Source organism: Saccopteryx bilineata, chromosome 1 (genome assembly GCF_036850765.1).
Source record: "Saccopteryx bilineata isolate mSacBil1 chromosome 1, mSacBil1_pri_phased_curated, whole genome shotgun sequence".
In the NCBI taxonomy this organism is placed as follows: Eukaryota; Metazoa; Chordata; class Mammalia; order Chiroptera; family Emballonuridae; genus Saccopteryx; species Saccopteryx bilineata.
Window position 1 is genome coordinate 114,036,836 of NC_089490.1, and position 27,212 is coordinate 114,064,047.

Consider the following 27,212-nt stretch of genomic DNA (forward strand, 5'->3'; position numbering starts at 1 on the left):
AGAACTGTATGCCCCCCAAAACTCAATGTCTATATTTTTTTAATTCAAGGTAATAAAAACTATTGAAAAATGAGGGAAGATGTCTGTAATATGTATTGTTTACTATAAAAATTCACAAAAAAATATATAACATTAATTTATTATTACAAGGAAAATGTTTGTATGAATGTGCTCATGTGTACAGAAACTTTTTTTATATTTTTAATAAAGATGAGTATAGAAATATCTTTAAGAATCTGAAACAAAATCTTTTCTTTATTTATTTTATTTTTTTTAATGGGGTGACATCAATAAATCAGGGTACATATATTCAAAGAAAACATGTCCAGGTTATCTTGTCATTCAATTATGTTGCATACCCATCACCCAAAGTCAGATTGTCCTCCATCACCCTCTATCTAGATTTCTTTGTGCCCCTCCCCCTTCCCCTTCCCCTCTCCCTCCTTCCCTCCTGCGCCACCCCTCCCCCTCACGCCCTGTAACCACCACACTCTTGTCCATGTCTCTTAGTCTCATTTTTATGTCCCACCAATGTATGGAATCATGTAGTTCTTGTTTTTTTCTGATTTACTTATTTCACTTTGTATATTGTTATCAAGATCGCACCATTTTGTTGTGATGTCATCATTTCTTATGGCTGAGTAGTATTTCATAGTGTATATGTGCCACATCTTCTTTATCCATCTTCTATTGAAGGGCTTTTTAGTTGTTTCCATGTCTTGGCCACTGTGAACAATGCTGCAATGAACATGGGGCTACATGTGTCTTTACGTATCAAAGTTTCTGAGTTTTGGGGGCATATACCCAGTAGAGGGATTGCTGGGTCATAAGGAACCAACATACTTTCTTCCATAATGGTTGTACTACTTTACATTCTCACCAACAGTGAATGAGGGCTCCTTTTTCTCCACAGCCTCTCCAACATTTGCTATTACCTGTCTTGTTGATAATAGCTAATCTGACAGGTATGAGGTGGTATCTCATTGTAGTTTTGATTTGCATTTCTCTAATAACTAATGAAGCAGAGCATCTTTTCATATATCTATTGGCCATTTGTATTTCTTCCTGGGAGAAGTGTCTGTTCATGTCCTCTTCCCGTTTTTTATTGGATTGTTTGTTGTTGAGTTTTATTAGTTCTTTGTAAATTTTGGATATTAGGCCCTTATCTGAGCTGTTGTTTGAAAATATTATTTCCCATTTAGTCGACTATCTGTTTATTTTGTTGTCAGTTTCTCTTGCTGAGCAAAAACTTCTTAGTCTGATGTAGTCCCATTCATTTATCTTTGCTTTCACTTCTCTTGCCTTTGGAGTCAAATTTATAAAATGCTCTTTAAAACCCAGGTCAATGAGTTTAGTACCTATGTCTGCTTCTATGTACTTTATTGTTTCAGGTCTTATATTTAGGTCTTTGATCCATTTTGAATTAATTTTAGTACAAGGGGACAAGCTGTAGTAGAGTTTCATTCTTTTGCATGTGGCTTTCCAGTTTTCCCGGCACCATTTGTTGAAGAGGCTTTCTTTTCTCCATTGTGTGTTGTTGGCCCCTTATTCAAAAATTATTTGACCATATATATGTGGTTTTATATCTGGACTTTCTATTCTTTTCCATTGGTCTGAGTGTCTATTTTTCTGCCAATACCATGCTGTTTTGATTATCGTGGCCCTATCATATAGTTTGAAGTTAGGTATTGTAATGCTTCATTCTTTTTCTTTAGGATTGCTTTGGCTATTCGGGGTTTTTTATAGTTCCATATAAATCTGATAATTTTTTGTTCCATTTTTTAAAAAAATGTCATAGGGATTTTGATGGAAATTGCATTAAATTTTTAAATTGCTTTGGGTAATATGGCCATTTTGATTATATTTATTCTTCATATCCAAGAACAAGGAATATTTTTTCATCTCGTATCTTTTTTCGATTTCCTTTAACATGCTTTGTAGTTTTTGTTATATAGGTCCTTTACATTCTTGTTATGTTTATTCCTAGGTATTTTATTTTTTTTGTTGCAATCGTGAAGGGGATTATTTTTTTAAGTTTGTTTTCTAATATTTTATTGTTGGCATATAGAAAGACTATGGAATTTTGTATATTAATTTTGTATCCTGCGACCTTACTGTATTGGTTTATTGTTTCTAGTAATCTTTTTGTGGAGTCTTTGGCGTTTTCAGTGTATAGGATCATATCATCTGCAAAAAGTGGTACCTTTACTTCTTCTTTTCTGAAATGGATGCCTTTTATTTCTTTCTCTTGTCTGATTGCTTTGGCCAGAACTTCTAGCACCCCGTTAAATAAGAGTGGAGAGAGTGGACAACCCTGTCTTGTTCCTGATTTAAGGTGGAAAGTCCTCAGTTTTATGCCATTTAATATGATGTTGGCTGATGGTTTATCATATATGGCCTTTATCATGTTGAAATATTTTCCATCTATACCCATTTTGTTGAGTGTCTTAAACATAAAGTTGTGTTGTATTTTATCAAATGCCTTTTCTGCATCTATTGATAAGATCATGTGGGTCTTGTTCTTTGTTTTGTTGATACGGTGTATTACATTAACCATTTTATGTATGTTGAACCATCCTTGAGATTCTGGGATAAATCCCACTTGATCATGATGTATTATTTTTTTAATATGTTGTTGTATTTGATTTGCTAGTATTTTATTTAGTATTTTAGCATCTGTATTCATTAGAGATATTGGTCTGTAGTTTTCTTTTTTTGTGCCGTCCTTGCCTGGTTTCGGTATGAGGGTTATGTTGGCCTCAAAAAATGTGTTTGGAAGTATTGCTTCTTCTTCAATTTTTTGGAAGACTTTGAGTAGAATAGGAACCAAATCTTCTTTGAATGTTTGATAGAATTCACTAGTATAACTATCTGGGCTTGGATTTTTATTTTTTGGGAGGTTTTTAATAGTTTTTTCTATTTCTTCCCTGCTAATTGGTCTGTTTAGGCTTTCTGCTTCTTCATGACTCAGTCTAGGAAGGTTGTATTGTTCTAGGAATTTATCCATTTCTTCTAGATTGTTGAATTTAGTGGCATATAGTTTTTCATAGTACTCTACAATAATTCTTTGTATATCTATGATGTCTGTGGTGATTTCTCCTCTTTCATTTTGGATTTTGTTTATATGAGTCCTTTCTCTTTTTTCCTTGGTGAGTCTTGCCAAGAGTTTGTCAATTTTGTTGATCTTTTCAAAGAACCAGCTCCTTGTTTTATTCATTTTTTCTATAGTTTTTCTATTGTGTATTTCATTTATTTCTGCTCTGATTTTTATTATTTCCTTTCTTCGGCTGGTTTTTAGTTGTCTTTGTTCTTCTTTTTCTAGTTCCTTAAGGTGTGAAGTTAAGTGGTTCACTTGGGCTCTCTCTTGTTTGTTCATATAGGCCTGAAGTGATATGAACTTCCCTCTTATTATTGCTTTTGCTGCATCCCAGAGATTCTGATATGTTGTAGTGTCATTTTCATTTGTCTGTATATATCTTTTGATCTCTGCGCTTATTTCTTCTTTGACCCATTCATTTTTTAAAAGTATGTTGTTTAGTTTCCACATTTTTGTGGGTTTTTTTCCTCTTTTGCAGTTGAATTCTAGTTTCAAGGCTTTATGATCAGAAAATATGCTTGGTACAACTTTGATTTTTCTGAATTTGCTAATGTTATTTTTGTGGCCCAACATATGGTCAATTCTTGAGAATGTTTCATGTACACTAGAGAAAAATGTATACTCTGTCGCTTTGGGATGAAGTGTCCTGTAGATGTCTATTATATCCAGGTGCTCTAGTGTTTTTTTAAGGCCAATATATCTTTATTGATTATCTGTTTGGATGACCGATCTAGAGCAGTCAGCAGTGTATTGAGGTCTCCAAGTATGATTGTATTTTTGTAAGTTTTTGTTTTTAGGTCAATAAGTAGCTGTCTTATATATTTTGGTGCTCCTTCGTTTTATGCATATATATTAAGGATTGTTATGTCTTCTTGATTCAGTGTCCCCTTAATCATTATGAAATGACCATTTTTGTCTCTGAGTACTTTTTCTGTCTTATAGTCAGCATTATTAGATATGAGTATTGCTACCTCTGCTTTTTTTTGGATGTTATTTTCTTGAAGTATTGTTTTCCAGCCTTTCACTTTGAATTTATTTTTATTCTTGTTGCTTAGATGGTTTCTTGTAGGCAGCATACAGTTGGATTTTCTTTTTTAATCCATTCTGTTACTCTGTGTCTTTTTATTGGTGAGTTTAATCCATTTACATTTAGTGTAATTACTAACACTTGTGGGTTCCCTATTGCCATTTTATAAATTGCTTTCTGTTAGTTTTCTATCTTGTTTGATTCTTCTCTTTTGTTTTTCTATCATTTGTTTTTGTTTGTTTGTATTTCATACTTCTTTCTTCTGTTGCTACCTTTTTTAAGTCATGTGCTTCTGTGGTAGTTTTTACAAGGGTGGTTACCATTAAGTTATGAAAAGGGTACCTACTATATTCATTGTAGTACCCTATGTTATGAGTGTTTCTGCACTTCATTGTCCTTTGCTACTGTTAATCTCCATCCTCTCCCCTTTTTTTTGCTTTTGTTGTCACAGTTTAAATTTGGTTTTATTGTGTTCTTGGTGGAGCTTTTACTTGTGGTTTTGTTTTGTTTTGTTCTTTGAATCTGGTTGGAAAACCCCCTTTAGTATTTCCTGGAGTGGGGTTTTTCTGATGATAAATTCCCTCATCTTTTCTGTATTTGTGAATGTTTTTATTTCTCCTTCATATTTGAAAGAAAGCTTTCATGGGTATAGTATTCTTGACTGAAAATTCTTCTCTTTCAGGGCTTTAAATATTGAAGTCCACTCTCTTTTAGCTTGTAGAGTTTCTGCTGAGAAATCTGATGATAATCTAATAGGCCTTCCTTTATATGTTGTATTCTTCTTTTCCCTGGCTGCCTTGAGAATTTTTTCTTTGTTGTTGGTTTGTGCCATTTCCATTATGATGTGCCTTGGAGTAGGTTTGTTGTGGTTTAGAAAAGTCAGTGTTCTGTTTGCTTCTTGAATTTGAGGCTTTAGTTCTTTCCACAGGCTTGGGAAGTTCTCATTGATTATTTGTCTGAATATACTCTCCATTCCATTTTCTCTCTCTTCTCCCTCTGATATACCTATTATTCTTATGTTATTCTTTTTGATGGAGTCAGACAATTCCTGTAGGGTAGGGCTTTCTCATTTTTTTAATTTGTGAGTCTCTCTCCTCTTCTCTCTGTTGTGCCTGAAGTTGCTTGTCTTCTATGTCACTAATCCTACCTTCTATCTGGCCTTTTCTATTAGCTAAGCTTGTTACCTCATTTTTCAGTTCATGAATTGAGTTTTTCATCTCTGTTTGATTTGTTTCTATAGTTTCAATTTTTTTGGTAATATATTCTTTGTGTTTATTGAGTTGTTTTCTGAGCTCCCTAAATTGCCTGTGTTTTCTTGTATATCTCTGAGTATTTTTAGGATTTCTATTTTAAATTGTCTCTCATTTAGCTCCAAGGTTTTCAATTTATTAAATTTTTTCTCCATAGATTTTTTCACATCTATCTGTGCTACTTCTCTATCTTTTGTATCCATGATATTCAATTTCCTTTTTCTTAATGGCATCTGAGCATAGTCTTGTTGATAGCACTTTGCCTTCAGTTTGTGGAACTCCTGGACACTCCAAGGATAGATTTTTCTGTCTCTGGTTGATGAACTTGTTGAAATTTTGGGGAGATTTGTTGGTCGCGCTCCTCACGGTGCCATTTCTCTGATGTCACTCTGAAGCAAAATCTTAATGGAAGTAAAATTGGGAGAAGCAGGAAATTTTACTTATATAGAGTATATATTTTTTCCCAGTGGAAATGAGATAGACCTGCTTTTAGTATTTGCATTAAAATGAGCATGAGACCCTGGCCGGGTAATTCAGTTTGTCAGAGCAGCATCTCAACATACAAGGTTGCAGGTTTGATCTCCAGTCAGGGCACCTACAAGAATCAACCAATGATGGCATAAATAAGTGAAAGAACAAGTCAATCTCTCTCTCTCTCTCTCTTCTTAAAAATATGAGCATTAATATCATAAGATAAATTAAGGCTCCCCTGCACTACTGAGATTCTATTATTAAATAGGGTTACAAGAAGGTCAAGGTCATAACTAAATAATAACTGAAGTTTAGTCAATTAAATTTTAACTTCTTCTTATGTTAACTTAATCTCCTAGTTATAAGTTCAAGAATAAGTAGTTATTTTCCAAAAATGTATTTTAAAATTTGGCTGAATTTATTTACAGGGAAGCTTATGTTTATCTTATTTACAGACCAATTTTTACATATTTAAGGTTTAAAAGAATCTTTGGCACTCTGATAATTAAGAAGTGTCCTGACAGTATCGTTCTCATCAGTTATTCAACAATAATCTCAGCTGTTCTGGAATGCTTTTTCCCAGAGCTTCCCAGTGCACTATAGTAACATTTGGCCCACACTCTGTGATAATATTAACTAAAGATAAACGGTGCTCTTTAATCATGGGCCTGTTAGTTGCTTGGCGACAGGATGCATCAGCCTATCAGCACTGTTTACTAATTATAATTGGACTTGTGATTTTTACTTGGTTTTAGTGGAGCCAAGCAGATCTGGCAGTGAAGTCTGACCACATAAATGCAATATGCCTATATAATCAGCTAAGTTCAAGAGACCTGAACCAAAAGCAGTCTTTTGGCTTCCCAATAAGAAGATGTTTTGCATACACAATATTGGTGGTTTAAGACCTGGGGACAAAGCATGTCTTATTCAACCCAGCAGTGGGTATGCAAAGAAACTTGAACATAAAATCTTCAGTCAATTTAAATGCATATCCTTTTCTTTATACTATTACACTGGATCCTTTGCTTGTAATAATACTGTTCCATGAGTATAAATTACTTGAGTCCTGTGAGTCTTTTCAGCAATCAGTACTACAGTGCCTAAGGGAATTAATGAATAGAGCAAGGAGGATGTGAAGGGAAGAAGGAGATCTCTGAGGGGAAAACTCATTTACATTCAGCTTTTATTGAATGTTTATGGTTCCAAAAATCTCACTAAGAATTGGCAGACATAATGACTCAAGCATGACCTTTGATCTTAAGATACTCACATTGCTAAGAAAAAATACACATCCAAACAAAAGACAACAACCAGTTGTAATAACTGCTAAAATGGGGTGTGTAAAGCAACAAGGGAAAAAGTAAATCTTTGTGAGAGAGTTTTTTAGAACTTTGTACTTAGCTTAGTCATAAAGAATGGGCATGGGTTATCAAGAAGTAAGAAAAAGAAAGGCAAAAAAGAAATGTATTCAAGAATAAATGTATAACATTGTTTAAAGTTTTTCATCAACAGTTATTTCAGTAATTTCTAACAATGTTTATGCAACTGAATACTGTATAGCCATTAAAAAATAATTTAAAAAATTCTCTAGATACTAATAAAGATGACTGTAGCTTCAGCCTTAGTGTTCTGGAATATGCACCTGGGAAAGCCAGCCACCATGCAAGAATTCAAACTACTGTGAGCTCCACATGCTATATGGAACCCTGAGATACTCATGTAGAGAAGTCCTATGGAGAAAGAGAAATGACTGATCATTCTCAGTTATTTCAGCCATTCGAGCTAAGATGCCAAGCAAGTGAAGAAGTTCGGACATCCAGGCAAATCAAACTCTCCTATGATAAAAGCATCAGCTACCATATGACTGCCACGGCATGAGGGATTTCCCTTCTCAAGTGAGAGCTACTGAGCTGAGCCAAATAAGCCCACAGAACCAGGAGCAATGACAATATATTTTGTTTTAAACAAAAGGATTAAAAGGTTTAAAATAAAGGAAGGCAAAAATAAATATGTTACACAAACACTAGCCCAAAATAAAGTTGTTATAACTATATAAATATCAAAGTAGACAAAATGTAAAAAGTATTTTTATAGATTAAGTGGCAACTTTCACAATGACAAAATATTTAATTCACCAAGAAAATTAAAAATTGTGATGTATAGACATTTAATAACAAATCCTCAAAATATATAAAGCTAAAAGTGATACAGTTCTAAGGAGAAATAGACAAATCCACAATCACTCTGTGTGACTTAAATAATCTCTCTCATTAACTGATAAACAGAGGAAAAAATTATTAAGGACAGAAGATTTGAACAATACAATTAACAAATTTGACCTACTAGATATATAGAATACTGCACTCAACAATGATAAAATACTTATTCCTTACAGCTTTTTTTTTTACAAATTGTTTATAAAATCATTTCTGTAAAAATAATAGTGTAATCTGGGACACAGAAAATAGCAGATAACAAAAGAATGATATGGTATAAAACATGTCCAGTATCACAGTTCAATTAAACTATAAATAAACAAGAGAAAGAGAATGATAGATCTTTGGCCCTGGCCAGGTAGTTCAGTTGGTCAGAGCACCATTCTGACATGCCAAGGGTGCAGGTTCGATCCCCAGTCAGGACACATACAAGAATCAACCAATGAGTGCATACATAAGTGGAATAACAAATTGAGCTCTCTCTCTTTCTCTCTCAAATCCATAAAATAAAAATTTTTTAAATCTTTGGAAAGCATATCTTTAGAAAGTAAGAATACTACAGCTAAGCTACATGTTAAAGTATTATAAGAGAAGATGTTTAAGCTAAATAATAATTAAAACATTACCCTTAGAAATTTGTAAGATGCAACTAAATCATGCTTTAAGAGATAGTATAGCTTTAGGTGCATCTAAGAAAGGGAAACTGCTGAAAATCAATTATCTAAGCAACCATTTCAAGAATTAGAAAAATACCTTAAGAGAAGAAATAGCACAAGACAGAAAATTAATTAAATAAAATTTAAAAGTACAATAATAAATCCACAAAGCCAAAAACTGATTTTCAGAAAAAGAAAAAAAAAGGTCAAAAACCTTATAAGAACAGCAAGGTTTCAGGATACCAGATCAATATACAAAAATATATCATATTTCTGTAAAGTAGTTATAAACACGCTAGAAGTTTAAGAAAAATCAATTCAGACATTAAAGAATAAAATACTTAGGAATAAACTTAACAGAGAAATAGGTAAAACCTGCACACTGGAAAGTACAAATTTAAAGATGCCTTAAAGACATGGAAAGATATTTCATCTATGCCACTGCCAGGTGACTTTGCATTTCTCAGAGTCTTAGCCACGTGACTTGCTTTGGCTGAAGGGACGTTAGCAGATGTGACATAAGCATGAACATGAGAAAGTGCCTCTGCTCTCATGCTTCCAAGCCTGGCACATCACACCTCAGCTTGCCTGCTGCAGCCTGAGAGCTGGTGGCCGGGTTGCCTCAGTCTCCAGTCAGCAGATCCCCTGACAGGGGCGGGAAGCCAGCTGAGCAGCAGAACTGCCCAGACACACAGTCCCTGACCTATAGGTACATCAGGTAAGTGAATGATCACTATTTTAACATGAGTTTGAGACGGCAGTTAACTGACAGACTCTCGCTATGTGAGGGGAGGAACACTAACTCTGGAAAAGTGTTCAGTTGGTGAGTAAACAGATGATTTCAGAACACAAAATGGATCCCCAACCACATCTGAGAATAATCAGAAAATAACCTCTAAACTTAAAGCAAATTGAAACAATAAAAACACATCAAAAATGTCTACAATCAATACCATTGCCCCACTTTCTAATATTTCTTTGAATAACAAAGATGGTGTAAGGAGCAGTCTCCACCAGAGGTAGATTTAATGGTGGGCACACCAGGCATGCACCCTGGGCCCCGACTTGTGAAGGGCCCTGCAAAACCCCAACTTTACACTTTCTTCTAATGACACCAAGTTTGGTTTCATATGTGCAGTTTTAACATTAATAGTACATAATATTTTTATTTAAAAATATGTTTAACATGTGTTTTTATTTTTTTCCTCTCTCTCTCTCTCTTTTAAGGGGTTCAATATTTTCTTCTGCACCCGGGGCCTCAACCAACCTTAATCTGCCTCTGGTCTCCACTCTTGTCACTAAAAATGAGCCCATTGGTTCAGATTCCCACTCCACCCTAAAAACTGAAAAGAAATGATCCATTGCATAAAAATGGTATGTAATTTTTTACCATAATGATATATGAAATTATCAGTAGCTTCTCAAAGATCTGGAAACATAACCTACTTTGGTGACAACTATTCCCCTTGATAACAGCCAAAGTGCACACAGGACACCCTTTCCTTCCTTCACAATAATAATAATCACAAAGTGTTCAAAGGTGTTTTGGGGGAAAAGCAAACATAGTCCACATGTTTTAACTAATGGTGAGTGAACGTCCTCCATGGGTCAGGCAGAAGGAAGATGTGAGATGGAGGTCCATAAAGATCAGTGAGCCATTGTCCGAGATTGCACAGGACCCTGTGCGAGAAGACAGACGTGTGATTCACCGACTGCAATACAAGGACAAGTGCGGCCAGTATTATGTCAGGTTGCAAGCTGCGGAAAGTACAGAACACACAACCAAGTTTATAGGGATATTAGAAGGGAGAGAAAAGAGGAGAAATATTTTAAAATTTTTAAATAAAAAAATCAGATTTTGTTTAAATGACACACTGCTTCTTCATTGTAAAGTATATTTTGGGTTTCTATAAAAGTAAAACATAACACATTAAGAATAACTCTGCATTATCATTATTTTCATGTCTGGGTCTCCCTATAACGGAATTACACAAAGTTACGGGTGAAAAGGAACCCCTTTTCAGTTCTGCAGGAAAGAGACGGCACTCTGATTCTCCCTCTCCCCGGAACTGCGCACTCTTGCGGGAGCGGAATACATCTTTTATTTTGTATTTTCCAGATGCCAACATTGTCCAGCATGTGAAAAATTGTTGAGTTCTTAATGAAAGATTAATATTATATATAGACATCGCCTAACTCATAAATGAGCCATTTTAACTGTGCTGTTTAAAGTCTGTGGTTTTAATCCCAGAATGCATTTTCCCAGTAAAGCACACTAATTGATAATAATTCCTAGGTCAGACTCTCTCCCCCACAACCCACACCCCACACACATGAAAATCCATCAGTGTAGCTGCAGCAGAGCCTTGCATTGGACAAACGGCACAGTGAAAACTCCAGTTGAGTCCTGAGATCTTTCTTTCTGCATGTGGTTCGGGTACCTCCCTGCCACTGACCCTCCCCCGGTTCCACCTACTGAGTACTACAAATGCACAATTCTGCTAAATCCAAGCCACTCTTAGCAGGTTCCAGGGTATAGGACAGAGGGGTGACATGAGGCATAAGCCTCATTCATTTGTTCATTTATTCACTAAACAAATATCCTTGAGCACATAATATAGTATGTGTGATTCATTCTTATGGTTGGGGATAAAACAGTAAATAAAACAGACATGGTTCCTTCCTCATGGAGAAGATTTTGTGAAGTACTGGTAAATGAATAATTGCATGTTGTGGTAAGAGCTTTAAAGGAGATTAGGAAGGGACCTGAGGCTAGAAGTGGGGACTTGCTGGACCCCAGTGCTCAGGAAAGTTCCCTCTAAGAAGGCGGTATTTAAGGTGAGTTCTACAAAATGATCTCCTTAGTGAGTGTCACCTGTATTGGGAACATGTGGGATCTAAAAGGTACACTATAACCCCCAACTCGATCAAATTGGTGGGACTCAGTTCTTCCTGCTTTGTGGACAAGTCTAGGACATACCCATGACTTTTCCAATCTCATCCAGGTAATTAAAATTTCTTCAGTGTCTTGAGTCACATCAAGTCATACTCTAGTCCCATTTCAGTAGTTCAAGTGACTATTGATAACATTTGCTACATACTTATTTTGTTTCAAGCCCTGGGCAGGATGCTAGAGGTACTAAAATGCATAAGAAATAATCACTTCCACCTGACCTGTGGTGGCGCAGTGGATAAAGTGTCGACCTAGAACACTGAGGTCGCCGGTTCAAAACCCTGGGCTTGCCTGGTCAAGGCACATATGGGAGTTGATGCTTCCTGCTCCTCCTTTCTGTCTGTCTGTCTGTCTGTCTCTCTCTCCTCTCTAAAATGAATAAATAAATAAAAATTAAAAAAAAAAGAAATAATCACTTCCTCCCAAATGTTACTATTTTTATTGATAAACAACAGGCAACTGTAATTATGGTGACATAATTTATCATATCTATATTCTAGGCTAAGTTCATCTTTCTGTGCCTTATTATCCTCACCTATAAAAAGGGGATACTAAGATTGCCTACTTCACAGGCCAGTGAAGATTTAAAAAGAAAATATTTAGGCCTGACCTGTGGTGGCGCAGTGGATAAAGCGTCGACCTGGAAATGCTGAGGTCGCCGGTTCAAAACCCTGGGCTTGCCTGGTCAAGGCACATATGGGAGTTGATGCTTCCAGCTCCTCCCCCCCTTCTCTCTCTCTGTCTCTCTCTCTCTCTCTTTCTCTCCCTCTCCCCTCTAAAATGAATAAATAAAAATAAATAAAAAATTAAAATTAAAAAAGAAAATATTTATAAAAGCCTTAGACTAAAACATAATAAGTGCTCAATATATAATTTTTAAAAACTACTCCTGTGTGATGGTCAAAATTCAATGTTTCAAGAATATATATATATATATATATACACACACACACACACACACACACACACGCAAGAAGAAAGAATAATTCAATGACCACTTTATATGCATCACCTAGATTTAAAATAATTTAATAGCCTGGGTACACTGGTGTGTTCAGGCTGAATATCAGTCCTGCATCCAGTCTGATGGGGGCGAGTGGGAGGAAGGGGGAGGAGAACAGCAGGGCAGAAGCTAGGCTCATCAAATATTCCATGTGCCTCTCCCCTTCATTTCCAGCCTCTCTTACATTTAGGTGTGACCCATATGACTTATTCTGTCCAGGGAACTGTCAGTGAAAATGACACGTGACTTCTGGATCAACGCAGTTAAGAGTCTGTGTGCCTCTTCCATTCCCGTGTTCCCCTGCCAAGGGACTCAGGAGGGCCACCTCAGCTGCATACATTTTGTGTGAACACAAATAAAACCATTACTGAGTAAAGCCATTGAGATTTAGGGGTGAATCTGTTAGCTGCACAAGCCTAGCCAGCTGCACCACAGACAGGGAAGGTCTGATGTGACTAGTAGTGCTGTAAGCTGGCAGCAGTGCTTTCTGGGGCTGGCAGGTGTTTAAGACGTTTCCTCTCATGGCATTTTCACAAGCACATCAGAGATGCTCCCGCACACCACTGGAAATGGCTTGTCTGCAGTTCCTTTGAAGCAAGAAATGCATCTCCTTAGATGGACCACTAATGTTTCCTCCTTCAGAAACTGGCCACCTGATGTTACACTTGTTGCTCTGGTTTCCTGCCCTCTGCAGGGAGCCCTCTCAGGTAGCGTAAAGGAGAAACCCAGCCAACTCTCTTTCTGAGCAAGGCCCGTGTCTGGTATATGTACGATCCATAGAAACTCTGCTACCTCTTCCACCAAGCCCCACATGAGCCACCTCCCTCCAGCTCTCCCAGCCCAGAAAGCACCCCAGTCACAGCCACTGGGCTTTATGTCTCACCAGCAGGAGGCAGACAAATCCGTGGTCTTTCCATCAAAGTCCCCTAACAAGGCTTAAGTGGAGAAGAAGTACCCTCACTCCTCCCACACTGTCTAGGTGTGTTAAAGTTTCAAAAACCTTAACACACCTGGCAGTTTTTGAACCCTGCTTAAGCATGTTAGAATGTGGAGATACTTTTGACCTATTATATTTTCAGGCTTGTTTATTGACCTACTATTTTAAGCCTTGAGTAAAAGAGACACTAAAAGACTCCCATTTTTGCCTGACCAGTGGTGGCCCAGTGGATAGAGCAGGGGTCGGAAACCTATGGCTCACAAATACTTAATAAAAAAATAATAATAAGCCTGACTAGGCAGTGGCGCAGTGGATAGTCAGACTGGGATGCGGAGGACCCAGGTTCGAGACCCCGACGTCGCCAGCTTGAGTGCGGGCTCGTCTGGCTTGAGCAAGAAGTTCACCAGCTTGGACCCACGGTCGCTGGCTCAAACAAGGGGTTACTCAGTCTGCTGTAGCCCCACAGTCAAGGCACATATGAGAAAGCAATCAATGAATAACTAAGGTGTCGCAACGAAAAACTGATGATTGATGCTTCTCATCTCTCTCCGTTCCTGTCTGTCTGTCCCTATCTATCCCTCTCTCTGTTCCTATAATAAAAAAAAAAAATAAGAAAGGATGAAAAAAAATAATAATGTTAAAAATATAAAATATTCTCATGTATTATAATCCATTCATTTCCTACTGCTCATGTTCATGGTTGTGGGTGGCCGGAGCCAATCAGAGCTGTCCTCCGGGACAACACCAAATTTTTATTGGATAATGCATAATGTACATGGGTCATTGTATGGCTCTCACAGAATTACATTTTAAAATATGTGGCGTTCATGGCTCTCTCAGCCAAAAAGGTTCCCGACCCCTGGGATAGAGTGTCAACCGGGGACACTGAAGTCCCAGGTTTGAAATCCTGAGGTCACCAGACTGAGTGCAGGCTAGCCAGCTTGAGCGTGGGGTCACCGGCTTGAGCTGGGGTTAATCAACATGATCTTGTGGTCGCTGACTTGAGCCCAAAGGTCACTGGCTTCAGCCCAAAGTCACTGACTTCAGCCCCTCCCCGCCCCCCGTCAAGGCACATAGGAGAAGCAATCAAGGAACAACTAAAATGCCACAATTATGAGTTGATGCTTCTCATCTCTCTCCTTTCCTGTTTTTCTCTCTCCCTCCCTCCCTCCCTCCTTCCCTCGCTCTCTTGCTAAAAAAAAAAAATAATAATAATAATAAAATAAAAAATTTTAAATACTCGCATTTTTTTTTATATATATCTTATTCTACCAGGATAGCCAAGAACACATCTCTCTAGGTTGGTACTGGATCAAGGTTAGGAAAAGTACCAGACCTTGTGTTGAAGAAGGCAAGGCAGCCATTCATCTATTCATTCAACAACGTGTGTTGAGACAGATGCTGGGGGCACAGAAGGGTGAATAAAACAGACAAGGTAGCACTGCTTCCACAGTCCTTAAAGGAAACGTGAGAGATTAAAAATAAATAAATAAACAAATGTCCAAGAGAGATTTGCAGAGACATGAGGGACACAAAGACAGAAAAAGTAGGGCTACATACTACAGCATGCCATGGGGAAGAATAAAGACAGAGAAGCAGGTCAGATAAGCTGTTACCAAGTGTGTAGGTCAGGGTTTTTTCTCCAAAGAGACAGCTGAGAAACAACCAGATAGAGCACACAAAGACATACATACATACATATACACACAGAGTTATTGATTCATTTCAAGGAATTATCTTACATGCCTGAGGAGACTGGCAAGTCCAAGTTTGTGAGGCAGGCTAGCAGGCTGGAGTGTCAGGCAGGAGCTGATGCTGTAGTGTAGAGGCAAAATGTCTTCTCCCTCAGGGAAACCGCAATTTTGTTTTTTGAGGTCTTGCAACTAATGAGATGAGGCCCACCCACATTATTAAGGGAAATCTCCTTTAATTAAAGTCAGCTATTGTAAATGTTAACTTTATCTATAAAATACTTTCACACCTATATTAATGTTTGATTGACACACCACTCCTTTACACAAGCCTAGCCAAGATGACACATAAACTAACCATCACATTGAAGACATACAAATTAAACTGAGATCTGGCTGACAAGGCATGTAAAGAACTGGGGAGGGGCATTTCAGGCTAATATTAGGGCCCTAAGGCTGATATGGTTTTAGCACATTGTTATGGGTAAATGTTTGTGTCTCCCCAACATTCATATGTTGAAATCTAATCCCTAGGGTAATGGTATGCAGAGGAATGCCCCTTCAGAGATGATTAGGTCATGAGGATGGAGACCTTATAAATGGGATTAGCACCCTTGTAAGAAGGAGCCAGAGAGCTAGTTCACTTTCGCTTCACTGTGTGAGGATACAAGGGGAAGAGAGCTACCTGGGAATCAGGAGAAGGGCTCTCGGCAGAACCCATCCATGCTGGTACCCTGATCTTGCACTTCTAGCCTCCAGAACTGCAAGAGATAAACATTCGCTGTTTAAGTTACCCAGTCTATGGTGATGTTTTATGGCATCCTAAGCTGACCGAGACACATATCAAAAGGCAAATTTAAAATAAAAGGCAAATGAAAAAATAAAAAATAAAAGGCAAGTGAAAGGTCTACACTAGAGTGAAATGACTGAGAAAACAGACATGAATTAAGAGAAGCAGGCAGGGCTATATCATAGAAGGCCTTGCAGAACATGATTTGAAAATGCATTTTATTTTAAGTCTAATGGGAAGCCTTAGTAAGTTTTAAAGGGGAGTTATATCTGGGTGTTATTTTAAAGATTACTCATATTGCAAATGGAGAATTGAGTGTAGGCATACCAGAATAGAACAGTCAAGGGATGATTTAGAAAGCTACTGAGTTGTTCATACAAAAGATAATGCTGGATTAAACAGTAGTCAAAATGGGCAAGAAGTAGATGGTTGGATTCTGCTGTGTGTTGGTGGTAGAGCCCACAGGACTGATGTTTAGGATATGGGAGTGGTGGTGGTGGGAGGCATCTGCATGTATGAGTTTGGAGTTCTGGTTTCTGGTTCAGCATGTAAGGAGCTTGGAAGTCATTACTATATTCTAACAACAAGAAGAAAAATGAACAAACTGAAAAATCAACCACTCTTTTATATTCAGAAAAAATGAGGTCACAGGGAAAATAGCTGCTCCCTAAATTGGAGAGATAGACAGGTGAATTCAAAGAATTGCAACTTCCCAGAGCAGAAAACCACAAGCAGAAACTTTCACAAGAACCAGTGCTAAAATTGACAATTTGCTAGAGGCTCAGTGTGAACAAATCTGAGGATTAAAAACACCAGGGAAACCAGTCATGGGGGGTGGGGGACTAAACTTTTCTGAGTTTTACCTCCAGGAGTTCTATCAGATTTGTGCAGTGAATATTGGGGGGGGGGGATTCCCTTATGCTTCTGACAGGGAGAGAATGCTCCAGAAGATTCTGCTCTTGACAGGCTTGTTTCCAAGAGAAGTTATTTAACCTGCTAGGGTTTTATCAGAGCCTAGCCAACCTGGAAAAGGGGAAATACCTAACCCTACCCCACTCTAGCCATCCTGTCCCACCTTGGAAGGCAGGCAGGGGGAAAGTGCCAAGAAACACTGGTGAAGTTCGCAGTTCAGGGCCATAGGCTCCCTAAAAGACTGAAACATAATCACCGGACAAGAAAACACTTCCCAGCCCCTCCCATACCTTAGACCTATTTACTGCAGTTCTTTTTACTCAGTACATCACATCCAGCTATTAAGAATAAACTGCAGCCTGACCAGTGCTGGTGCAGTGGAAAAGACTCCATCCAAAACACTGAGGTCACAGGTTAGAAACCCTGAGGTCACTGGTTTGAGCACAGGCTCATCACTGAACATGATCCCAAAGCTTGCCAGCTTGAGCCGAAACGGTCACTGGCATGAAAACCCAAGGTCACTGGCTTGAGCAGGGGGACACTGGCATGGCCTTTATCGAGGTGCATACAACAAGCTCAATACACAACTAAAGTGAAAGCAACTATGAGTTAGTGCTTCTCACCCTCTCTCTCCTTTTCCATTTCTTCCTCTCTCATTCCCTCTCTTTCTCTGTCTCTCTCTCAAAAAAAAAACCCAAAACAAAACAAAAACAAAACAAAACAAAACAAAAAAACCCTGCAAAGCATACAAAATGAAGAGCACAATTTGAAGAGACAGAGCAAACATCAGAACCAGACCAATATGGCAGCAATGCAGGAATTATCAGACAGGGAATTTAAAATAGCTATAATTAATATGACAAGAGCTATAGTGGGCCCTGGCTGGTGGCTCAGTGGATAGAGGATCAGCCCAGTATGCGGATGTCCCAGGTTCAATTGCCGGTTAGGGCACACATGAGAAGTGACCATCTGTTTCTCTCCCCATTCCTCTCTCCCTTCTCTCCCTCTTCTCCTCCCACAGCCAGTGGCTCAATTGGTTCCAGCATGGCCCCAGGTGCTAGGATGACTCAGTTGGTTCGAGTGTCTGTCACGGGCAATAAAAATAGCTCAGTACTCGAGAATTAGCCCCCTGTGGGGTTGCCAGATGAATCCCAGTTGGGGCACATGCAGGAGTCTGCCTCACTATCTCCCCTCCTCTCACCTCAAAAAGAAAAAAGAAGCTATAGTGGATAAAATAGACAACATGTAAGAATAGATAAGAACAGATTGGCAATGTAATCATAAACATGAAAATTCTAAGAAAAAAATGTGTAAGTTAGAAGTCAAAAATACTGCACCAGAAAAAATGAAAAACACATTTGATGGGTTTATTAGTAGACTGGACATGGCTGAGAAAAGAATCTCTGAGATTAAGGATACATCAACTGAAACCTTTAAAATGGAAAAGCAAAGAAAAAAAGGACTAAAAAACACAAGATAGAATAGAATATTCAAGAACTATAGGACAACTATAAAAGGTATAACCCACAGATAATGGGAAATCCAGGCATTCCTGGATGAAAAAAAAAAAAACCAAAAAACTGAAAAAATGTGTTGCCAGCACACATCTTATAAAATAAGTTATTATTTTAAAAGAGTGAAAATTATTAAGAATATAAATCTGTGAACATCAGGAAGGAAGAAATAGCACAGTAAGAAAAAATAGATAAATACAATCAACTTTCACCTTCTGAGTTTTGTAAATTATGTTGGATGGTTGAAGCAAAAATTATAACATGGCCTAATGTAGTTTTAAATATACATATATAGAAGAAATATTTAAGAAAATCATACTCTAAATGAGAAAAGTAAAAAAAGCAAAAGGGAAGTAAAAAAACAAACAAACAATTTCACTCAAACTGATAGTGATAATGTACCAGTAGACTATGAAATGGTATTTATGTACAATGTAATACTTAGAGCAACCGCTTGAAAAGACATACAAAGAAATATAATCAAGAAACATTATAAATAAATCAAGCTGAAATTCTTTTTTAAAATTATCGAGTACCTATGGAAAAGCAGGAAAAAAAAACAGAAAAAGAATTTTAAGCATAAAATGATAAACTTATATTTTAATTTATCAATAATTATTTTGAATGTAAGTCATATAAATACACCAATTAAAAAAATAATTTCAGAATAGATTTAAAAACATGATCCAACTCTATGCTATCTAAAATAAACTTTAAATAAAATTATATAGGTGGATAGATATAAAAGAATGGAAAAAGATGTACTACACAAACATTAATCAAAGAAAAGGAAGAGCTCTTCTATGAACATCAGGTGAAGTAGACTTCAAAACAAATAAAATTAAAAGAAATTGAAAGGAATATTATATAAAGATAAAAGGGTCAATCTATCAAGATTGTAATCCTAAATACATATGCACAAAGCAACAGAACTGAAAAATGTGTAAAGCAAAAACTGATAGAACTGAAAAGAGAGATAACAACTTCAAATTACAGTTGGAAACTTGAACCCTCTCTCTCAACAATTGATAGAACAATTACACAGAAAATCAGCAAGGTTATAGAAGAACTCAATAACACTATCAACCAATAGAATCAATAAACATTTTTAGAGCACTCTACCAAACAGCAGAATATACATCATTTTCAAGTACCTATAGAACATATACTAAGGTAGAACAAATCCTGGATCAAAACATAAACCTCAACTAATTTAAAAGAAATGAAATCAGAATGTGTTCTCTGACCACAACAGAATCAAAGTAGAAATCCATAACAGAAAGCTAAGAGAAAAATTTCAAAACACTTAGAACCCAAACAACATACATCTCAATAATATATGAGTTAAAGAAGAAATCTCAAGGTAAATCTTAAAAATACATTGAACTGAATGAAAATTAAAATAGAATGTATGAGGACTGTAAAGTAGTACAACCATTATGGAGGAAAGTATGGTGGTTCCTCAAAAAACTGCAAATAGAACTACCTTATGACCCAGCAATCCCTCTACTGGGTATATACCCCAAAACCTCAGAAACATTGATACGTGAAAACACATGTAGCCCCATGTTCATTGCAGCACTGTTCACAGTGGCCAAGACATGGAAACAACCAAAAAGCCCTTCAATAGAAGACTGGATAAAGAAGATGTGGCACATATACACTATGGAATACTACTCAGCCATAAGAAATGATGACATCAGATCATTTACAGCAAAATGGTGGGATCTTGATAACATTATAAGGAGTGAAATAAGCGAATCAGAAAAAAACAAGAACTACATGATTCCATACATTGGTGGAACATAAAAATGAGACTAAAATAGAATGTATGAAAATCTGTGGGACAGAGCTAAAGCAGTGCCAGAGAGAAATTTATAGCATTAAATGTATATATTAGAAAAAAGGTAAGTGTCAAATAAATAATCCAAGCTTTCACCTTAAGAACTGAGAAAATGAATAGCCAAATAAACTCAAAACATGAAGAAGAAGAAAGATAAGAAAGACAAAAGCAAAAATCAATGAAATCGAAAACAGAAAAACAATACAAAAATCAATGAAAAAAGACTTCTTCTTGTTTAAAATTGACGAACCACCAGCAAGACTGACAAAGAAAAGAGAAGAGAGCAGATATAAATTAGATATAAATTAGCAGGATCGGGAATGAAACAGGGGTTTTATACAATCTGCAGCCATCAAAAGAATAACAAGGGAATACTGCAAACAACTCTACACACATACATTTTACAATTTAGTAGAAATGGACCAATTCTTTTTCCTAAAAAATGCACGAACTACTGCAACTCACTCAAAGTAAAATAAATCACGTGAATAGCTTTATAATCCTTAAGAAATTTTAGTCCATAATTTGAAAAACTCCCCCCAAATGAAGATGGTTCACTTGAAATTTTTATTGAACATTTAAAGAAAAATTAACACCCATTCCACACAATCTTTTCCAGAAAATACAACAGAAGGAGAAACTTTTCAATTCAATTTATGAGGCTAGTATTAGCCTGATAACAAAGCCAAAAAGTGACAATACAAAAAAAATTAAAATAAAAAAATACCAATATCCATCATAATTAAAAAACTAAAAAATCCTTAAAAATATATTACCAATAGATTTCAACAATTCATAAAAAGAATTATACACCATGATCAAGTGAGGTTTGTTCCAGAGATGCAAAACTGGCTCAATATTTGAAAGTCAATAAACATAATTCTCCAAATTAGGCTACAGAAGAAAACTCACATGACATATTAATCAATAAAGAAAAAGCATTTAACAAAATTTCACACCCATTCATGATAAAAACTTAGAAATATGGAATGGAGGGAACCTTTCTCAATTTGATAAAGAGCATCTATGAAAAAAGCTTCAAAATTACAGTAAATGATAAAAGATTGAATGTTTTACCCCAAGATCAAGAATAAGGCAAGGACGCCCACTCTCACTTCTCTTATTCAACATAATGTTTGAATAAGAATAAAGCAAGAAATAAAGCAAGAAATAAAAAGCATACAAACCAGAAAGAAAAAACCAGAACTGTCCCTATTTGCAAAAGACATAGAAAAGATTGTGTACATAGAAAAGCCCAAGAAATGTACCAAAAAAAAAAAAAAAAATCCACTTAGAACTAATGAGTAAATTAAGCAAGGTCATAAAGATAAAGATAAGCATACAAAATTCAAATGTATTTATATTGGCTAAAAATGAACACATGGATATTAAAATTAAAAATATACTATTATTTACAAGTGTTAAAAAAGAAAAACTTAGGTATAGATATAATAAAATATATAGGGCTTGTTTGCTGAAAACTAAAAAATACTGATGAAAGAAACCAAAGATCTAAATAAATGTGGAGATATATTGTGTTCCTAGATGGAAAGACTTAACATGATAAAAATGTTAATTCTCCCAAAATTAATATAAAAGTTTAAAGTAATTCCTATCAAGTGTTGGTTGGTGGTACAGTGAAAGAGCATCAGCCCAGAGCACCGAGGTCACTAGCTCGATACCTGGGTTGCCAGTTCGAGCCCTGGTCAGGGTACGTATGCAAAGCAATCAGTGGATGCACAACTAAGTGGAGTTGATCCCTTCCCCCCACTCTTCCTCTCTCTTAAAACTAAATAAATAAATAAAATAATTCCTATAAAAATCCCAGCAAGATCCTTTGTAGTTATAGACAAGATTATTCTAAAACGTGTATGGAAAGACAAAGAAACAAATATCATTAAAAGATATTTGACTAAAAAACTAATATATTTAGTATTTTTTAATTAGTGTATTGGTCTGCTAGGGCTGCCATAACAAATACCACATATTCAATTACTTAAAGAATAGATAGTTATTTTCTCATAGTTCTAAAGGCTGAGAAATCCAAGGTCAAGGTTTTGGTAGGGTCCAGTTTCTGGTGAGAGCTCTCTTCCTGGCTTGCAGACAGTGGCCTTCTCACTGCACCCTTACAGCACCCTGTCTCTGGAGCATGGGTGCAGAGAGAGCTCACTTTTGTCTCCTTGTAAAGACACTAATCCTATCAGTTCAAGCCCCAGTAGAATGACCTCATTTAATCTTAGTTACCTCCATTTAGGCTCTGTCTCTCCAAATACACCCATACAGGGGGATCAGGGTCTCAACATATGAATTTAGGGGGAGGAGACACAAACAGTCCAACACAGTGGGAGAAGTCAATTTATCTGATTTCAATATTTACTATCTATCTATGGTAACCAAGACTATGTGGCATTGGCAGAGAGACAGACACATAGATCAGGAGAACAGAATACAGAACACAGAAATAGACCCACACAATTATGCCCAACTTATTTTTGACAAAGGTGCAAAAGCAGTATAGTGGAAGAAAGACAGCTTTTTCAACAAATGGTGCTGGAGCAATTAGACATCCATAGGTGAAAAGTAATAATAAAAAGCTTGACCTAAGTTTTACTCCTTCTATATAAATTAACTCAAAATGAATCACATACTTAAATGTAAATAATAGAATTATAAAACTTTTACTAAAAAATATAGGGGGAAAATATTCAGGATCTAGGACTAGGCAAAGAGTTCTTACACTTGACAACAGGAAAAACTGATAAATTTGGCTTTATCAGAATTAAAAATTTACTCTGTGAAAGATCCTGTCAGTAAGATGAAAGAACAAGCTATTAAACTGGAAGAAAATATTTGCAAACTGCCCATCCAACAGAGGACCAGTAGCTAGAACATAAAAAACTCTCAAAACTTAAACACACAAGTACCCTACAACCCAAACCATTGCAATCTGAGTATTTACATGAAAAAAAACACAACTTATGTTCACACAAAACTTGTATGTGAGTGTTTACTGCAACTTTATTCATGCTAGCTCCAAAATGGAAAAAACCAAGATGTCTTTTAATGGATAAATGGTTAAACTGTTATATATCCATACCACAGAATACTATTTAGCAATAAACAAGAACAAACCAAATATTGATACACATAAGTCTCCAGAGAATTATGCTGAGTAAAAATGGACAACCACAAAATGTTACATACTGTAAAATTCCATCTATATAACATTCTTGAAATGGCAAAATTATAAAAGTAGAGAACAGATTAATGGTTTCCAGGAATTATAGATGGGTAGGACAGAAAGAAAGTAAGCTGAGTTATAAAAGGACAACACGGAGGATCTTGTGGTTATGAAGACATTCCATATCTTGGCCAATATCCTGATGGTTATAGTCTACCATTGTTCTTGTAAGATGTTATCATTAAGGGAAATTTGGTGAAGAGTACACAGGATTTCTCTGTATTCTTTCTTGCAACTGCATTTGAATATATAATTTTCTTAAATTTAAAAGTTTAAATTAAAAAGAGTGTTCCAACATCTCTAAAAGGTCCTGCTAAATCTGACATTCTAATTGTCACCACAATTTGTGTTGATGTCTCTATGACAATATTTTCTAAAATATGGTCTGTGGAACATGGGTCTATCTCAAAATGCTAGTAAGTAGTCTGTGGTTAAGAAGGCCGACTCTATGGTCAAACAAGTGTGGGCTGAACATTGACATCATAAAGGAAACAAAAAATTTAAAAACCTAATTAAATTTAAACCATAACTTCCAAATTATAACCACAGAGTCCTTTCCTTTCATCTCTGTTCCTTTTTCTTTTTCCTTAGGAGCACCTAGTAGCATCTAATGGAACACTGGGGTCCCCCAAACCCAAATGGAGATATAATGCTCTATTAGCTGTTGGTTCCATTAAAATAGGGTGCCATTTTCTGTTTTCATTTTCAGTCCTTCCAATTCCTTTTTGGCTGTTTATGCCCATTTTGACAGATCTCTGCAACTCTCTTTGTGTTCTTAGGTTTTTTTCCTGCACTGAATTTAGAGCTCCTGAAGGCAGGAACCTTGTCTTTGTCCTCCGAGTCAATCAAGGACTTGCTCTGTGCCTGCCTCTCCTCTCCCCAGATGCTCTGCGGAGTGTCCAGGCAGTGCTATCCTCAGTCATGCTTCTGAAGTGAACCTCTGCTCTTTCTGCTTCCTTCCAGCATTCCCACTTTCCTTGGGGAACTGGTTCTCCCCAACTTGAATCATGTCATGGTGGACCCATCACAGACTATCACCTCTCTAACATGAAATACAAGGTGGTCAATGATAGGACCCTATTCTGTGGCCAAAGTGATGGGTCCAGGGTGAGCAAGAGACCCCAAAACCAAGTTAACTAAAACCTTGTTGTCCCTGGAATTTTCCAATTTGGAGTGGGAAGAGTCTTTGTCTCTTAAATTATAGAAAAATCAACAGTTCAAATGCTATAGAAATGTTTACCTGAAACCTATGTACTCTTATTGATCAATGCCACCCTGTTAAAGTTAATTTTCTAAACAAAATACTTTTAAAAACCATTAAAACTGGAAAGATATAACTGAAACCATGTTACTAATTTTGAGAAAGCCTGTCTGTGGGAAGGAAGGATAAAGCCACTCAGAGACAAGCAGAGTCAAGGAACAGAAAGAGTTCTAAAGTAGCAGTTGAATCTCTGAAATCCCTGTGGAAAATCCATTCTTGGCTTCCCATTTACTTTAAATGGAGTTTGAGATTTGTTTGGAGGTTCTAGCAGGGGAGCACAGCTACTTGTATATCCTTGACGGAAGAACGATCCTCTTCTCTATAAGGGAAGGTCGTCCTCTTGGACTGAGCGCGCAGCTTTGGGAGGGATGCATATGGAGTGGTGAGGGAGGAAGGGGACACCTGCCTAGCCAGCCAGATCAGCCGAATCAACTCTGGCAGTCAATGGGGCGACAGATATCGCAGCCAGATCATCCTCACATACCTTCCCATTTACTTTAGCTCATGTATTCTTTCTTGCTTAGGTGAGTTCAGGTTGTATTTTGATCACAGCAACTGAAAAGTGATTTCTAATATACTCCCATTCTGCTTCTCATTCATAACTGATCACCCTAATAAGCAGTAAAAATGGGAGCTTTTCATGTATCATTTTAACCCATTTGGAAATATTGAATGCAGTTTTTACATTTTGATTTAAACCTGATTACCTTTCCCGGTTCCTCCTGGACTCCTTATGAATGGACTTGATGAGCGATGTATTTTGATGAAGAGGAGTCATGAAAGGTCTGAGTGGGGAGGGATGCCAGGTGACACCATAGGCTGCCGTGTGGAGATGGGGACTGTGGAGAGTTGAGGAGAAAGAGGACAATGGAAAGATGGATAGAAAAAGATCCTGGAATCTGGATGTGGGCCCATATCAGAGGAAAGAGCATGGGCTTTGGAGGCTAATAGACCTGGGTTTGGCTCTTGAACCCACCTCTTTGGGCTAATAATTACTTGATATTCTTTGAGCCTGCAGTGTGGTTGTAAGAGATAGCACAATCAGAGCAGCTTGCACAGTGTCTGGCACATAATAGGCACTAAGTAAATAATTCTTCCCTGTCTGACCAGGCGGTGGTGCAGTGGATAGGGCGTCGGACTGGGATGCGGAAGACCCAGGTTCAAGACCCCGAGGTCACTAGCTTGAGCTCAGACTCACCTGGTTTGAGCAAGAACAGAAGATCCCAATGGTCTCCCCCAAGGAGTACGGAGTGGTGGGGAGGCTACTGGAGCTTGGGGCATTTATGGGACCTGATTAGATTTGGGGGGGAATATTTCTAGGACGCTAGGTTGTCCAAAATTGGGAAAGTGTTCAGAAAAGGCACTACTGTACAGGAGATGGGTATATCATAACCTTTCTTCTGGGTCCCCAGCCAAGCCAACGACCCTAGACTGTTCACGGGAAAGGGAGGGAGGGTTAAAACAGAATAGCACTTTATGAAAAATGGTTGACTCGAGAAGTAAGGAATCTGAAATCTGGTTTCATATTATATAATCTAAAAGTGCCCCTACCTCCTACCCCCACCCCCACACACAAGAGAAGGAAAGGGGGAAAAACCTCCCAGAAATCACAGTCAAGGCAAGTGCAGTGAAATGGCTCATTCGTTACTGTGGCAACCGACTCTTCTCTGCTCTGGCTGCTTATCCCACGATCCCTCTGTCACCCTATTTTTAGACTGAAGACAACGAATAAAAACGGCTTTAAAATTTTTTTTTTCCTTTCTGTATATTTAAGACATGCTTAACCTTTTCAAAAGGCTCAGAAGCCCACGTAGTAGTGGAGCGGGCCAGTCTCCCAGTCCTGCTAGGAACTGACCCTCATTTCTCTGAGATCTAAACCACCGGGCAACAAGGGTGCAGGGTTTCTTATGAGTTAAGTGGCAACAAGTAAGGACAAGAAACCTGGAGAGCTTGGGCCAGGCATAAAGAGCATAGCTACACATACAAAGTAAGGTGGAGAACTAAAGTAATTTAAAAGAAATAAAATAACCATTTGATAAAGTAGGTGTTTTGAATTATTTGGCTAAGAGGACTATGTACCTCACCTCATCTTCAGATTTAATTTTCCTCATCTGAAAAATAAAATAGATAATTATCTTTCAGAATTTTGGGATTCTTGAAAGCTCTAAAATCGATAATCAGATCATTTTAAATGTTGGTTTCACCAACCTCGCAAAGAAACCAAATTGTAAGAATCTACTATAGTTTTCCTGAGAAACAGCCCCAAATTGTGTTATAAGTTGTTTTTTTTCAGTTACAGTATTATATTTGGGAAATGTTATTGTGGACCATCTCTGTCTTTTGTTCTGAA

General features: G+C 37.1%; 1 long non-coding RNA gene across 1 annotated transcript in view; it reads right to left on the reverse strand.

The window, feature by feature from the left end:
* Window positions 1-3,654: 3,654 nt before the first annotated feature.
* LOC136320059 (uncharacterized) overlaps window positions 3,655-27,212 on the reverse strand; it is a 64,151-nt gene continuing 40,593 nt past the window's right edge. Inside the window, exon 3 of the long non-coding RNA XR_010728257.1 lies at window positions 3,655-5,969. This is a non-coding gene — a long non-coding RNA (uncharacterized lncRNA). The remainder of the gene's footprint in view (window positions 5,970-27,212) is intronic.